At 43.1% G+C, this 17083-nt stretch overlaps 1 protein-coding gene across 1 annotated transcript in view; it reads left to right on the top strand.

Annotated features, from left to right (window-relative positions):
• Window positions 1-17083, top strand: part of GMNC (geminin coiled-coil domain containing) — a gene marked incomplete at its 5' end in the record, with an annotated part of 41189 nt that extends 24106 nt beyond the window's left edge. The window contains one exon of the mRNA XM_080409281.1: window positions 1-17083. This exon is cut by the window's left edge and continues 20287 nt beyond it.

The raw sequence follows: 17083 nt of genomic DNA, 5'->3' as shown, positions 1-17083 counted from the left end.
AATCACTTGCACTGGAGAGAAGGAACAGATCATATCACCTGCATGCTCTTTTCACAAGCTGTACAGCCCACTGAGCCTGAAAGCCAAAAAACAGTGATAAGAAACATGTCTGAAAAGACCCAGCAAGGAGTTATTCTGGCTTTTTTTTACTTATTCCCTAAGCAAGTGAATTATATTTTTTCCCCCTTTTTCAATTCTGCCATGGTAAGCTAGTTAATGGATCATTCACAATGAAAACATAATTAGCAACAATTAATAAAGGGGAAAGGCTTGCATAACAGCATACGCAGGAGAACATCTTGCCAGTAGACTGCTTATGAAACACCACTTATTGGCACTGGACTTATGACTATCTTCTACTTCCATCGTATTTGTATGTTTACATTCTGCTGAATGGGTTGTGTATAAAATTGCTGTAAGACCAAATGCCAAGCATTTAATAAATAGGTCTAAACTTTTTCAACCTGTCCTGCTAGTAACATTTTGCACCATTGGGTTCTACCACATGTGCTAGGTGAAGGACAACATACGAAACCCCAAAGAGCAGTGCCTTACAGACAGCAGCGGATGCTGGCAAAGCTGCAGCACAAAACAGAGCAAGTTGAGGTGGCTGGGATTAATCCAGTGGAACAGCTGCAGCTTTGAGGAAGTCCAGGAGGCTTCTCTGAATTTATGCAAATAAACAACATTTACAAGAAGGAAAGAAATTGCACGTAACAATTTAGGATTTTCACCATGTCTTAGCAGCAACCTGACCCTTATATCTGCATCTTGTGGTTACAGAGCATTTTACACTGAGGCTGTCATACAATTCATGGGCTGCGTAGAGGCCACTGGATGTGTGCAGGTGGCCAGCATTAAGTACCCATATGCTGCACAATTTCAGCTTTCAGGCTGAAAAAATCCAAGGGAAAAATAAAGATGGGGCAATTAGAGTGGAGGGAAAGAACAACAGAAGTCAGGGGAAGAGGAAACAGGAGGAAACTGGGAAAGGAAGAGAGGTGTAAGGCAGCAGCTCATTAAAAAGTGGCTTCCCTTACAAAACAACTTATCAGACACTACAGATATAGCTATTAGGCTGTTTGATGCTGAATTAAAGACTGGAATCCCCTGGGATATCTGCGCAAGCACTGCCTGAAGGAGCACACTGAAGAGTGAGTGCTATGATCCCCATATGTGAACTGTCACCAAAGCCAACAGGGCACACCAAAACCCAGCATTCATCCCTCTCCCTGGAGGACTGCAGTCCTCAGACTTGTTCTCTGATCTCAGACCATTTTAACCAGCTTGTTCTGAACACTCAAACACAAGAGTTCAGATTCCAGTGGAGAGCATAAAAAGTGCATTGACTGTTACAGCTGAGTCAAGGGAGATGCCGGCATTGCAGGCGCTATTGTTTGCACAGCAAAGGCTCTAGTTTTGCCTCAAAACACAATAGGTTCATTCAAAAGAATTTTCTTTTGAAATAACTCATCTAAATCATGTAACAAAATAGATTTTGAAACAAAAAGTAGTTTTTCAAACCCCACAGCTCTTCCAAGAACTAGAAACTTGGCCAACGTGTCCTGTAATCACTGGGTTCAGTTCCTAATCCACCACTATATTTTTCCCCACTGAAATTAATGCAGATGCTCAAAGCATCTTCAAATAAGACACAAAGTCCAGTTCTGCTGGGGTTTCTGAAGAAAAGCTTGCTTAGGCTGGTTTATAAGTGTCATTAGGTAGGTTTTGGAGTCAGAATTCCCTATAGCATTCATTGCTCAGTCACAGTTCCTGATACTGGGAGGCTGTGATCAAGGCCATGACAGCTTCACTTCTTTTCCCTATACCATATGAGTTGCTCTTACCAGAGGAAGTTCTCGGTTCCTATAATTCTGGTTGAAACAGATAGCAAAAATTTGTACATACACATACAGTATTTGATCTTGCAAATGCTTATTCATCTGAACAGTGTCATTTACATCAATAGGAAAACATCAGTAACCATGAGTAAACACATTTGCAGGGTCATATCTATGTATATATTGTGTGTATATATATAGAATACAATACAAACAGAATATTTTTGTTCTATTAACAAGTAAAAGATATTTGACAGCATGTATGTAAACATAGCTGGAAGACCCTTCTGCATGATAACGTATTGAGCACTATTTAAACACCACAGGTACTTGCGCTACTACAAAATACCTGTTACTTTATCTGCTCACGCATGAAATTTATCTGAGGCTTTTCCTCAGAAGGAGTAGTCAAGGAACAGATTTGCATTTCAAAACCCAAATGCCAGAGCTGCCTGTTTTCAGCTGCAACAGTGATACGTTACTAACGCTGAACAGCCTCAAAAGACTGTCTGCCATGGTGAAGAGTTGGAGAGAAATTGTACTAGAAAGAGGTAGGAGGCAAAGGACACTGCTCTCTCTCCAAAACCACGTGAGTTTCTAGGTTTGAGATGAAAACTGAAAGTTGCAAAGAAAAAGTCACCCAAGGAACACGTCATTTCTTGCCTCGGAGCTTGCTGTTAGAAAAGCTTGCAGCAAAGAAGTGATGATATTTTAGTGCTGGACACAGAGCAGCTCCTGAAAGTGTGCTAATACTGCCTGTGGTCAGGCCTAAGCCATGCCAGATGAGATCACAGCCCTACTGTCCCATGTGCTCTACAAACCTTTCATCAAGGATGGTGGCTACCATGGTCCCTACTGGCCACCTTGCCCAGTATTAATTCACTGAATTTGATGGCCCTGAAATTATTTTTTGGGGAGTTATTTGCTTCAAATTCACCAGCTCCCTTTGCCCTCTCAGCAACAGTCATGAAAACAGATTCCCAAACCTCATCAAATAGTTTAATCTGTCACCAACATTAGTTGCTCAACCTGACTCAATAAAGGCTAGGTTTGAAAAATGTTAGTAATAACAGTAATAAGAGCAAGCTCCTCCTGCACAAATTAATAGTTCTAAGTATTTTCAACGAGCAGGACAGGTACTGCAAGTTAAACGATTCTCAAGGCATTCACAGAAGCAACCCTAGCTATTTATTCCCAAGAGCAACCATGTCTGCCAACACACCTTGCCCACCTTTACATACTGCCAGTGACAACACCATCACCTTTAGAATAAGGTCTATTATTAGTAACTCCTGAATTCCAGCCCTCTCTGGTATGTGAGCTTATGAAAAGCAAAACAAAGGCATATGGAGCTTCAATATCACTCTAGTAAGTATTTACATTACAGCAGCACCTGGAAACGTGACCAAGACCACACAAAGGTAGGTGCTCTATATGCACTAAAAAGAAAGTCCTTGCCAAAAAGGCATTTACAATCTTGGCATACTACGGGGTCTTGGTTAAGACTATTCATGTACTACTAACATCTCCAAGGGTCACAGGCCTGATGTCCCTCTGCATTCACTGAAGCCAGCCTTGGCAGGGTCCTATCAAGGGCCAGGTTCCTATGCTATGCCCGGTCACAGAGCATGGGGAGAGGGTGGTAGCTGAGAGGGAACAGGCTGCTGCAGCTATTCCTTCTCAAAGCAAGGTCTGCATGGGGCTCAGGATCGGTATATGCCATAACCCACCTTTGTCACAATAGAGAGGAAACGTTGAAAGTGAATGCACATGTTTAATACACTTACCGACTTTGAAGACTGCCTGGGCAACCCCATGGCTAAAACAGTAGATGCAAGCTCTTCAGCTACTGCATAGAGATCTTCTGCATCCAAGGCGTCAAGCATATCTGCAAGTGTTGACCAGCCAGGACCCCATCTACAACACCCAAGCAAGGCAGGCCACGGAAAGCAGCCACGTCCAGCTGAGAATCCAGGTCATTAGAGAAATCCATGGCAATGAACCAGGAAGCCAACCCACAGGTCAGATCCAGCAACGGCCAGGCAGGCCCACCGTGGCAAGGCATATCCAGGGATCGGCCAGGAAGTCAGTCAATGCATTAGGGTCCAGATCAATGGGATCCACTACCAGGAAAGAGCATAACCCAGATGCAAACACCCTCCTGCAGCATAGCTCAAATCAGAACGCAGGGGCCCAGCCTCAGCTTAGATAGGATCCCTGTGCCAGTGAGCAAGGGCTGTGGGTGAAGGTCCCAGGTGAGGTTGTCCAGGGCAATTAAGAGCTATTAGTGCCATCAGGACCCAAACCTGTGTGTAGAAGCACCATCTTAAAGGCTATGATTGCACATTTGTCAGCAGTTCCATTAACCACTAAAAGAAAGTGATGAAATTACTCTGGGATCCTTAGTTTCTGAAGTCTCCTGCTTGCTTGTTGGCCATCCCTTAGATATTAATCCGTCCTAGATAGAGGCTTATGCAGCTGTGGATTGGACAAATAAGCAGTTGCCTCTGTAAGACAAGCAGAAAGCTCAAATAAATTAATAAAAAGCTCCTTTCTATTGATTTGAGTAATTTCTAGTGATTTCTAGTGAGTGGACTTTGAATCATTGTGCCACAGCACATCAGTACCTATTGTGCTGGGAGCCACAGGGACACTGTGTGCTGAAGAAATCATCACCACCGCTCATCTGGCTACTGGGTTAAACGTTTGTTTTGCCACTGCTTTCCTTCAGTAGTTACACACATGTTGCCCATTAGCCCCATGACTAGCATTGCTCCAGCTGTCTGTAAGTTGGTGACATATGGGAAAACAGCTCTAATCAATTTCGTTTCCAAATCATTTTCCCAAAATGGTATATATTGCTCTGGTTGATTTCAGCTGTAATTTGTTTTCACTTTTCAGTGCAAAATGAGATTAGAGGTCAAGATTGTGACTTCTGGATGAAGTGCCATGTGGAGATGCACTGAGTACAAAGGCCACTCTATCTACACTCCGGTTATATATCATTTGAACAGTGAGATTTGAGTTCAAGTAAAGGCAAGACAAATCTGTTTTGACCCAAAGCAGTGCTTTTGGTTCTAGAAATTAAAAGGAATGTTGAAACCTGAGGGGAGAATCTTTATGATCATACTGTCAGAGTAAGGCAAAACTGACTCTGCAAGCCAAGAAGAAATGTTCTGAAACACCCTTGGCTTTGGGGAATCTACTCCACAGGTCAGCTTTCAAGTGGGGCACAACCTGCACCTCCACCAGCTTGATAGATACAGAGACAGCAACAACACGTTGTTGGTGTGCTGGCTTGGATATCTTAGCGCACGTGTGTGTGTATACACAACAATTCAGATTTCTGTGATATTCTGATTGTGGTCCCTTTTCCTCTAGTGAAACACCTCTCTCTGACATATCCCACAAGAACTTAAAAAGTGGAAAAAGGAGGAAGAAATGCCCGGCAAAGCAGCGAAAAGCTGTTTCACCTCAAAGATGCAGTGCAGAATATGTTTCCATTGTTTAATTTACATTTTCTTATTAAAAGGATCACTGACAGTCTTTAGTCTGGTGTTACTTGTTACCCCTTGGTAAAAGAGTTTCTCTGCTCCTTCACTATACTTCTATCACTATTTTTTTCAGTGCTCTAAAGCTTGGGATAATGACTTTCACTTGACCTCTCATTTTACCAGCCAAAAAGCCAAGTCAGAACTCTGTTGTATTTGATACAATATAAATAGTGAACACACTCCAAGAGCTAAAAACAGGTGAACTACATAAAGAAATTGTTTAGAAATCAGAGGGAAGATGATGAATAGTGTATTTCCTATTGATAAACGGAGTGTGGTATCCAGCAGCCTGAGGGCTGACAACGGAACCGCTGAGACCATCAACTCTCAGAGAAACTGATCCTATTTAATTATATTCCTTCTGCTTGTAGTTTTGTCTGTATATATCTTCCCAGGGGTTCTCCAGTGTGCGTCTTTTCATTATGAGTACAGAGAGCTCTTAACTCAGTGGGTCTGGGTTTCTTAGAGAGGCTCCAGTCTGCCTGACTAACCACATCACCACGCTCACACCAGTACTCTCCACTGTTGCTCATTAGCAAGAGAAAATGTGTGGGAGAAATGCCATGGAGGACCTAAGTCAGAGAAGGAAAGCAATACGAGAAGCATTTGGAGAACGAGGATATGGAAAATAGCCATGAACAATTTCCAGAAATGTCCCAGGCGATCATTGCCTTATTCAATGCCTCTCATTTCTGCCAGCCTATTTTTGTCTCAGCCCTGGATGTGTCCACCTCAGTATATGCAGCTAAGTTGGTAATTTTTAACTCATGACACTAATTGAATTGTTATTGAATGTGATTAATTAGAACTGGAACAACCCTTTAACAAAGAATTTATCAGAGCATTTTCTGCTCCCTTCACTGACTCACCACTTCCCAATGGCTTCGCTCATACAATCCTTGGCAGGTCCCAGGTACCTGAACTCCACTGAAACCCGTTGCCTTACGGGCATGATGCCAGCGTAGGCAGCCTGGCCCTCCTCCACCCAAATACGAGCCACCAGTGGGTCAGGTTTTTTGCTTACACATTTTTATCTCCAAAAGCACTGAGACCAGCTCAGCAGACCACTGCTTGGAGCTGCAGCGCTCAGGTCAGATTCACTGAGCTGGAATAATGCACACACCACAGCAGGACAACAAGAGGATTTGGAAACCTGCCTATCTAGGTTCCTAGATTTCAATGGGAACTTAGATCCTAAGTACAGATTAGGGTCTGAATATCTTTGTGACAGAAACACAGTGGCAGGTTTAATATTACATGCAAATTTATTAGAATGACTTATGATAACTCCAGTGATATGTGTGTATGTACATGCAGAAATACATGTACATTCGTCTCAAGTCCAGGACTTTTTATACATCTTGTGATATTCTTGACCACAATGACATCAAATAACACTGAATTTCCAGCCTGATTGTACCTGGAATGGAAACCATAGTTTTAATTGGGTTTGAGCTTGGCATTTTTAATTTCATTGGCCATGTCTTCCTCTATTTATTCCCCATGGAAGCAAGCAATGAATATCTTACCTCAGAGGCACCTCTGGGCAGAACTACTATCCTTGTGTCAGCTGGCAGCTTTTGGTAATGGGAGCCAAAAAAGGGTGTCACTTGATGCCAAGACCTGCACGTCTTTCAGATTATGGACCCAGGATACAGGCTCTGCCTGCCCAGGGCAAGATCATGGTTTTGATCTTGTTCCTGTAACATCTGCTGAGCATGTCTTGTACATGGAAAGGAGCATTAAGACAGCTAGAAGGGTATTTTAACTGAACTACTTTCCAACCAAAACATTGTTTTCATCTAAATGAAAAAGTAGTGTAGTAAAGGCAAAAGAAGAATGTTTTTCTAAACCATTAAAAACTTTAAATTCAGTGCTTCCATTTTTTATTTCCAAATTATCTTTGAAAATGAAATACTAATTGGGTTTTTCACTTGTTTCAAGGGAAGTCACATTTGGTTTTAGTCTGGAATTCAAAATACACTGAAAATATGATTTCTGAAATGTTCAGTTCTGCTGTGGGACAGCTTCAGGCCAAAATCAGTGGAAAAACTGGAGAACTTTCAGACTGTTCTATGCTGAGAGTTACACAAATTGTGAGAAATTAGCATTTCCTCTAAATTATTTCAAGCACTAACTGAGGTATCTCTTCTGATGTATAAAATTAAGCTTCCTTCAGAGGGTTACATGAAACTGAAACTTCAAGTAAACTTAGTTAGGAAAAGTCTTCCATCTTCTCTGAATGAAGAAAGAGGAATCCAAGTCCTGGCTCAAGCAAAACCAAAATTATTACGCTAACTCCAAAATATGCCCAGGCAATTCCTAACTCACAGAGAATTATAGCAGTTTGGAAATTAAAAAGAAACCTACCAACACAACAACAAACCAAACAAACAAACAACAAAAAAAAAACCCACTAAAGCACAGCAAAGCTTTCCTGTTGGTCTGCTTAGAGCCTGAGCAAGACACTAAATCCAGATGGTTTCATGCCTGACCCAGCCATGAAGTGGCAGAGTGCTGGGTGTGTGGTGCATCAAACCTTTGGGCAACACCAGACTCAAGCTCCCACCCTGGTCTCCTTAGCTGAGTACGTGCTGCTTAGATATCTTGAGAGAAGAGAGATGCAGCCTGGCATCAACTCAGTTCAAGTATTATTTTAAAACACAAGGCTTAGCACACTTAGACAATTGGACTGAAAAACAAACAGAAGTAGGTTGATAGCTATTTACACTAGACTTAGAGTTCCCTTTTATATGATTTCTCAACTTACAAAAAATACACATATTTAATTCTAATTTTCCAAGACCTTCATATATTCATCATCATCGTGACGTCCTTTGGCACCTGAGACTAAATGAAAAGAAACAAGGACAGAACAAATATATACTAAGAAAGTTCAGACCTACCCACTTATTTGAGCTAACCATCTCATCTGCACACTGCTCAGCAAACAGTGATCCAAATCAGCTGTCCTCCCTGATTTGCCTGGGGAACATAGTGCAGGTAGAGCACGTCACCTGGGGGGTGAGTTCATTGTTATTTCTCCTGCCAGCTCACCAGAAGTCCTGTTTTGGAGGAGCATTGGGCTCAAGTGTGGAAGCTGTAAGAAAAACATGACTTAATATCAAGTTGCCAGATTTGGAATGGAAAAACCTTTCTCAATCTTTCATCAGTGGTAACTTCAGTGGATGTTGTGGAGCAGCTTGTAACACGAACTGGCAGCAATATTTGAGCAGTCTCCAGTTCTCTTTTGTCCTTGGGTCCCCACCTGTGCACATGGGATACAAGCATTTTTCTGGCTCACAGAGGTTTTGAGAGGATAAAGGTTTTGAGGTCAAAGCAGGAGGAGCAGGGAAGGAAAGCAATCGGATAATGCAAGATATTTTTCTCTGCTGTTCCACATGTAGATACAGCACACATCAAACCTGCTAGTAATGGCCCCACCAGTGGTACAGCTGTGCCACGAGGAGCTCAGGACCCTGCCCAGGACTGGGGCCAGATGCTGAGGCAACCAGTCCTCACTGTCATCTCTGTGGCACTGTCCCACTCACAAGTGTGAGCTTACCTGTCTCTGGATGTGTGTCTGACACTTTGGCTGTTTTTGGTTTTGCAATGCCCTGCCAAGAGCTCCAACTCTTCTGAGGTTGCAAGATGCAACTCCTGTCTACCACGGTCAAGACCTGTCCTTACTTTCAATGTGTTTTGACCAGGCAGTGGTGGAACACTTGCTCGCTCTCAGCCACTTAAATTTCCTTTTCCTTTCCACCCAACAAATATTTTTCCAAGCCAAACACAAAGAGTTACATTATGCACAGTCCTTGAAATGTACACTTAATTTTCAAGGAGGCTGCTTCAAGGAAGGCAGCATACTTGTAGGTATTTTGAACTAGCAAAAGAAAAGGAAAAAGATAATGCAACAGTGGAGAACTGAAGCATGACTTTTCTGATGTTTGTTTTTTTCCTGTGCCAGCAAAGATTGAATAGTGCAGAGGATTTGTCTGCAAAGTCATTCTTTGCCCTCACTCCCTTTCTTTCCTTTTCGCCCCACACCTAGATGTAGTAGGTCTTTATTCTCATGATAGTTCATTAAATGTCTAATTTGCAAAATAAAGTATCACCAGCACCTGTTAGGTAAGGGAAATCATGGCCAGCATGGTGCTGTAGCCTCTTCACAGGACAAAAACAGATCAGCGAGGTGCACAGGTGGGACACCCCACAGGCTGCAGAAGCCGGTGGGTGTTGCAAGATGTATTTCTCCTTTCAGTCAATAATCAACCACTGTGTTTGCAGAAGCGGTACATTAGCTGCAAAACAGAGGCTGTGGCTATTCATACCCACTGAGTTGCTTATTTTTGCTAAGTTCAGATATGCCCTTAAATCCCAAAGCTGTACATTGAGTTTCAAGGAATTTCCACATGCAGCGCTCACGTCTGTGTAAGGAAGGCTGGCTGATTAATTCTCTCTGTGTCAGTTTTCCTTCCATGAAATCTGTGTCCACAAAAGCCTGGGGGAATGACGGGGCAAGAAGAGGGCAAGGCTTGTACTGAGATTGTCTGGAAAAGGATAGATTCCCAAAGTCAGACGTCTGCCAAAAAGCAACTGCAGTTACTCTCATCGACCTCTGCAGGTTACACCAGAGGGTAGAGCACAGGTCTCTTGGGTAGCAGAGCACTGTCGTGTATCAGGCCTCACAGGTTTAAAAATCAAACAGAACAAGGTAGATCTAGTAGGTTATTATTAATCAGATTTTTTCACAATCATTTCCATTTTAATTGCCTGCAATTTCCTTCAAAGTCCTGCAAAAAGAATTTTAAACTTTGGGTTACGGAAGAAATAACATATACGAACTGAAAGCAAACTTTCAGACAGAGAGATTTTTGGCAAAAGATCAGAACTATTGACCTTTTCCATAATTTAATATTTTTAATTATAAAATATTTTGACCAAAAATGCATAGCAGAGCTAGACATCAAATTTTGTTCTGATTTTCACCGTCATCATGAATGTCCTTCTAAGTATTCATGGCGAGCGAGATGCTTATGGGTAAAAAATTGAGGATAAAGTGATTGTCTCTTATTACTAAAATGGTGGTTGTCATCGGGTGGGTGTTAGCACCCATGTGCATGTGTCTGAGAGAGAAAGAGGTCTGCATTCAGTAGCTTTATGGAAACTCCCAAGGAATAAATCAGGAAACCCTTTGCAATCTGCCACTGTAAACTCAGAGATCTTGCAACGCTTGAACAAAATGATCCCCTAGCTCACTGCTGGAGGATATTTAATCCTTGGGGGTAGCAAGGTGGCAGAGGTAGTGTCTGCTTTTCTACCTCCATGTCCTTTGACTCAGCTCAGAGCAGGACACACTGCTTGGCAGTCGTTATCTGTCCACCAGCCTGCACAGCAGCTTTGTAAGGATCAGACACGTATCAGCCTATCTTGCTCGCCTTCTCTTCCCTCCCTCTCAAAAGAATCAGCCTTAGCTGATTTGACTTGATTTCTTAGGCACCAGAAAAAAAGGAAAGTGTGTTCACTCAGGTCAGAACGCGGGGCTGGTGCACAGACATCAGCTGCAATGGTGAGGAATGCTTAATCCCTCTCCCAATAGCGCAGTCTCCCTCACCCTGCGCCCCTCTGCCCCCATAACGCTATAGTTACTGTACCTTAGGCAGCTCTGACAAGTGAAGGATTTAATTACAGTCATCTGAAGGGGCAGCAGAGGCGAAGGTCATGGGAGGTGAGGAGACACGGGGATTTGCACTCATGTGATGCTCGGCAGGTGGTTGTCCCCAAGGCTGAAGGGTAAGCCATCGGCAGTGCTGGGATGCTGCTGGTGCTGCAGGCAGACAGGATCACACCTGAAAGGATTAAATGCCCTCATGATAAATGGTTTTCTGGATGTATTTTGGCATGAAATTTCTTCCCTGTGGAAAATGTTTCGGCGTCAAATTTCATACAGTGCAAAGCTGCTCTTGGAGTTCTGTGGCACATACTGGTCCATCAGAAGAAACCTGGGTTTGCTCCCTTTCCAGGGAGCGTTTCCCAGCCCAAACAATTCGGCATATTGAACAGATAAGAGTTTTATTTATATAGAAATGAAGAAAAAGCCACTCATATTTTAAACAATTCCTATCTGTCACAACAGAAAAAGTAGCATTTCACATGTCTTGTTGGCAGGCAGGTGACGCAACACATCTGGCCTCTGACTCATTTAATTCCATACTGTTACCTTGTGGCTTGTGTTGGAATTGCTTAGTCACAAAGCCTTCACATTTACTGAGGACCATCTCTGGATTTTCTAAGACTATACCTGCATTAGCAAGTAGGATGGACTAATTGGAGCAGAGCCATGGACCAGGAAAATTTTTGCTAAGGATTTGACATCCATGGTAAATGCATTTCATGGTTGAATTGTTTTGGGTTTTGTTTCGATTTTTCTCCTCTTTTTAATTCATGCCATCCAGTTTGATCCTAGGGATTGACTTCCCAGTAGCGATTAGAACAGATTAGAGGAGCACATACTTCAGATAAGTTTCCTCCAAAGGGACACTAATTCAAGCATCCTTAAGATGGCACCACAATGCAAACCAATCTACTTCTGAAGCGAGCTCCTGATCTGAACTGAAACACTAATGCAGACACAAACTCAGGTCTTCACAATAATTTTAATTAATGGATCTGTAATCTCAATCCATATTTAGGAAGAAAATGACAGTTAGCACTGCTAAGAGAAAAACGTAAGGACTCAGTATTCCTCAAGTATTTGTATTCTCTGGGATCTCAGCAGATGGGGCATTATGGTTATTGAGGATATGAGACGAATAAGGTCTACTCTGCCTTGATCTCCACGGTTGTTGATTTATGAATTTTATCAACCCTCCAGCCACACATAAAGCTAATGTAAGAAACTTTCTCTCTTGTTGGATAAGGGATGGGTCTATTTCTTCTTCTGGAAATCTCTCCTGACCTTGAAGGGAGTAGAAAAAAAAAGGGGGGGGGGGGGGGGGAGGACTGAGAAAAGAAAAAAATAAACAAGAAATTAAGCATGGGATAAGATCAACACTACTATTCATTTGTCTTAAGTGGGTGAGATAAATTAAAGAATAGAGATCTCTATCTGGGCAAAATGGGCATCCAGTACCCTTCTTCCCCTCCACTGAAGTAGGAAATATGTAGTTTATGACCAGCTGGGACAATCTCTACTGAATGGCTTTGGGGCAATAAATCACAGAAGCTGGTTTGTCCACATTTCTTTCTTTTCTTCAGACTGTTTGGTTAAATCTCCCACAGAGAAAGTTACGCCATGCAGGGGATTCAGCAAAATGCATGAAAAATGTACTCATGTCACCTACGAATTCTTCAGCTCTGGCCAAGGTCCAGCCGTGGCTTTAATAGAAGACAATGCCTTACTGCTCTCTTTCCCTGAAACCTATGAGGGCAGCTGTTTAAACATTTATCATTAAATGTTTCAAAAAAAGAGCTCACTGGAGTACAATGATGCTATTTGAGCCCTCAGGTTTGTTTCCGGGACCTATAGAACACATGTGGGTTTGGGTGGGGTCATCCCATAGTCCCACAGTTGGCTTATTAGTGAGCTATTTAACATGAATGTGAGCAAAATATTTTTTTCTGTATGTTCCTGATTCCTCACAGACTGGTTCAGTAAATCCAAAGCTGTGACAAGGACTCAGCATGCTGGGAAAAGGCCTCCTTACAGCTGTATCAAGGAGAAACTGAGGCAGAAGTGAGCTGGCTTGCTTTCTCATGCTGCTCTTAACTGTTCCTCGTATCCATTCTCTCTAGTTCACATCTCAGATTCATTCAACCTACCCCCATCTAAGGTTGCTCTAGATGCTACAAGTCTACACAAGACCAAGGGAAGACAGAGAAACTTCCAGAAAGATAAATGCATTGAGTTACTGAAGACAGAGAAACTTCTGGTTCTGGCAGTTCCCAAGCAGCAAGTAGTTGCATTTAGGAGATCCATCTGTCCTTGCCAAGTTCTTACATGTTTTCCTTTGGATTGCTTTTGTCACTGCTGGCAACAGCACATCACAACAGATAGACCTTTGGACTGAGGCAGTATGGCCATTCTCGTGTTCACAGGAGACCACTTACGTGGGGAACCAGGGTCCTTCTCCCATGGACAGGCAGGCTCCAAGAGGGACAGTAGTCAGCTCATTCCACAGTGGGATACCGGGAGCCACTGTTTGTTTGAAAGACCTTCCAACCTGAACCAGGCATGGGGCAATGATCTAAAAACCGTGAAACTCTGACTGACGCTTTCACAGGTCCTGTGGGGCTGTGGATCTCCTCTGTGTTCTGGAAACATGGTTTCATGAAAGGTTTGATCCCAAGAAGGTGGATTTTTAAAAGCGAGCATGGACTTCATGGGACACATTTGAAGGCTCCCAGGTTGCCTGTGCTGTTGTGGTGCGGCAGGAAAGAGCATAGCCAGCCTGTATGCACACAGCGCTGATCTGAGCCTCTGTTTGCCTTTCAACAACCAAATTTCTTCAGCCTGGGTGGCTGAAATGAGGCAGCTAATGTTATACTTAATGACCTATTTAATGGCCCATTTTCCAGAAGTGATGAGAACTTACAATTATCCCTGTGCTCAGTGTGAGCTGCAGCTGCTTAGCAATCAAAAAGTCCAGATCACGCATTCAGATGCCTCATTTTAAACGGGTAAAAGTGGAAAAAAAAATAATGTAGCCTTAGATCCTTGTCCTTCCTGCAGTAAGGTCAAACGTAGGTACACCAAAATAAAGCACCTCCTCCCACTGACTTTCATGGGACTCTCAGCATGAGCTGGGAGAGCTGATCTTTCCCAAAAGCAGCACAGCTCCAGCCCATGGCTCAGGCAGGGCTGTATGCCCTGGCCACGCTCTGCATCACGTGGGCCACGTGTGCTGCCCACAGAGAGTCTGCCAGTCTCTGCTGAGGTTGCCAATTGGAGCTGGATGCCCGCTGGTGCAAATCTGTGATCCCATTGACTGGGAAGTCCTGACCTTTCCAGCCTCCTTTGGGTTTTCATAGACCTCCCCAACCACTGCCTCGTGCTCACTTTAGGGATTTCAAGGCAATAAAAGATCCCAGCTAAGTGGCTCTATCTGGGACATTTGCACAACTCAAAAAGCAATTATCATCTCTCAGCAGACTTTGTTGATTTTGGCTCAGGGTTGACCATACTGATTCGCCTGAGGTGCTATTTATGAGCTGACTCGACATCTCAGGGTAAAGTCCTATGGACTGAAAAACGTTCCCCATGCAGGGAAAAAATATGCTGGCACTCTGGAAAGGCAAACCCTGCTTCTCATATGAAATCCCTTGTCAGCCCACTGCAGGCTCCTTCCATCTAGAGCTCAATCCACCTCTGTGGCATCAGGTACACCTGCCGACTGCCAAACTGTTTCTGCCATGTAAACTAGCCCATGACAGTCTCCACTCTCCACATGAGCAGGACTTAGTAAGTGGCAGAGTATGAAGTGATGGAGATTGAGTGCAGACATTAATCTGAACCTTGATATTCAAAAACTTCTAGCTGAATTGGTTGAAAAATGGGTTTCCAGGTCTGTGAAGACCCATGGAAGCTGGGGTTTTTAAGCGTTTCACCCAAAATCAAAACACTTCAAATTGAAGTCTCTTTTGGTCAGCATATCTTGAAATCTACCATTTGTTTTAGGAACACCAAAATATTTTGGCTTTTAATTTCAGGAGCCTTAATATTCACCAAGATGCTGAGAATCAGGAAGCTCAGCAGCACAAATCTCAGGTTTAAAGAGTCAGGGCTTCTTGCTGCATAAACAGTCTCCAAAAGCTTTTCAGCGCACACCAAGATGAAAATAGCTTACTTTTGGGACAATATCAACAGATTTTACTCCTACGCATGAGATAAGTAAGGTTTCATGGGCACCTTTTGTTGTCCTGGCTTAGGTAGGTTTTCTCAATATGTTCAGGATGCAACCACGCCAAGAAAAATGTTCTGTTGCCCTGGAGTTGTTGTCTCTAGGTTTCACTCTCTCAGTGTCCTCCTCTGCCTTCTCAGTCAACTTTGCAATGGTTAGCTTCACACTGGCTTCAAGAGATGGTTCCTGATCTGCCATGCAGGATGAATGACTTAATGAATGCCCAAAGCACTGCATACATTAAGGATTTTCATCCCAGAGGAGGAAAAAATAAGTGAGAATGTGGCAGAGCTACTGTAATTTATGATAGGCTTGCTGAGAATGAAAAGGTAGCTTTAGCTTGCTGCCTCCAATATCAGCATGGGGGGGCATGGTATGAAGCAACCAGGCAGCATGTTCGGGAGAGACAAGAGGAGGTGGTTTGTTTTTTTTTTTTTTCACACGATGCCCAGGTAAACTCTGGGCCTTCTGTGCAAGAGCACTGTAGATCCCTAAGGGCTACTGGGATGCGAAAAGCAATAAGAAATTCAAGAAGAAAACTGCATGTTATCTACAAAGGCCAGAGCTCTGCATCCTCAATTATCTGAGCCACAGTTGGCTGGGAGGATATTCTGGGGAAAACAGCTCAATGTATTTTTCCTCTTGGCATCACCTACCAGTAAGATGCGTGACTGGATGGATGCTGGGCTACAAGGACTCTGACCTTATAAGATGCTCTTATATAAGCCAAACATCAAAGACGCCAACACGGCATTCCAAAACCAGAAACACACAAGAACTGCTGTCTCTGGGCAAACTTGACTGTATCCCAAACCAGGTAAATCAGCAGTCAGGCTGGGATTGTCCAGCTCTATCCCTGCAGCCAGGACCCCACACCAGAGCCTCATGAACCAAAGGCAGGAGGCAGGTAATCTCCCTCGGGGCGGCAGGATTGCCTTGCAGAGACCTGCTTTGCCCTCTAGTGACTATTAAGCATAGAACAGGGAACTTTGTGCCACCTCTTCCAATTAATAAAAGTCAGGTCCTGCTACATCTGCTGGCTGGCAGACAAGCAGTGAGGTCATTCTGACTTTGTTCAGCCCAACTGAGAATATCCCTCTCCCGATGTAGCCTGGTCACTGCTGCCTGGGAGGCACGTGGCATGGAGCAAGGGAAGGAGATGCTATTCTGAAAAGTTGAGAACAGACATCCTAAGCTGGGGAATGAATAGCTGAGTCAATTGTAAAGGAAAATCCTCCAGGGCTGATGCTATTTCTAGTCTGCACATGCCTTGGAACTGAAAAGAGGCTATTTGGGGGAAAAAGGAATGGATGAATAATGGAAGCAAAAATAGTCGCTCCACATTCCTTTCCAAAGCTGTGTTGCCTACAAACTCTTTGGAAACAATCAACAATTCATTAGAACATGAGCTCATATTATGTGATCTATGGGGCCATAGACTTTGTGATCTATGGTCTGTATATGTGCCTATTAAAAGAGCTCTTAGTTGGAAAAATAATAACACCCGTCTTTGTTTAAACGGTAACAAGGGAAGAGAGGGATTAGAGTAGATATCTAGAAATGTGCAATTACTGAGCTATATGGAAAGCAAACTCTAGGAAAACACTATAGAAAACCTCTTTCCCTTTAAACTTAAGAATAAATACTAATATTCTAGATTTTGAAAATGCTAGTCTGACTTTGCTAAATTAGAGAGACTTTTGCTACCACCCAAGATAATCCAAGAAAGCAAATGGATTTAGTTTTCTTACAATCACAGAAATGAAATCAGATTTCCATTTGCAAA

Source organism: Falco punctatus (genome assembly GCF_963210335.1).
Source record: "Falco punctatus genome assembly, chromosome: 13".
NCBI lineage: Eukaryota > Metazoa > Chordata > Aves > Falconiformes > Falconidae > Falco > Falco punctatus.
This window is presented reverse-complemented; position numbering and strand designations above follow the sequence as displayed.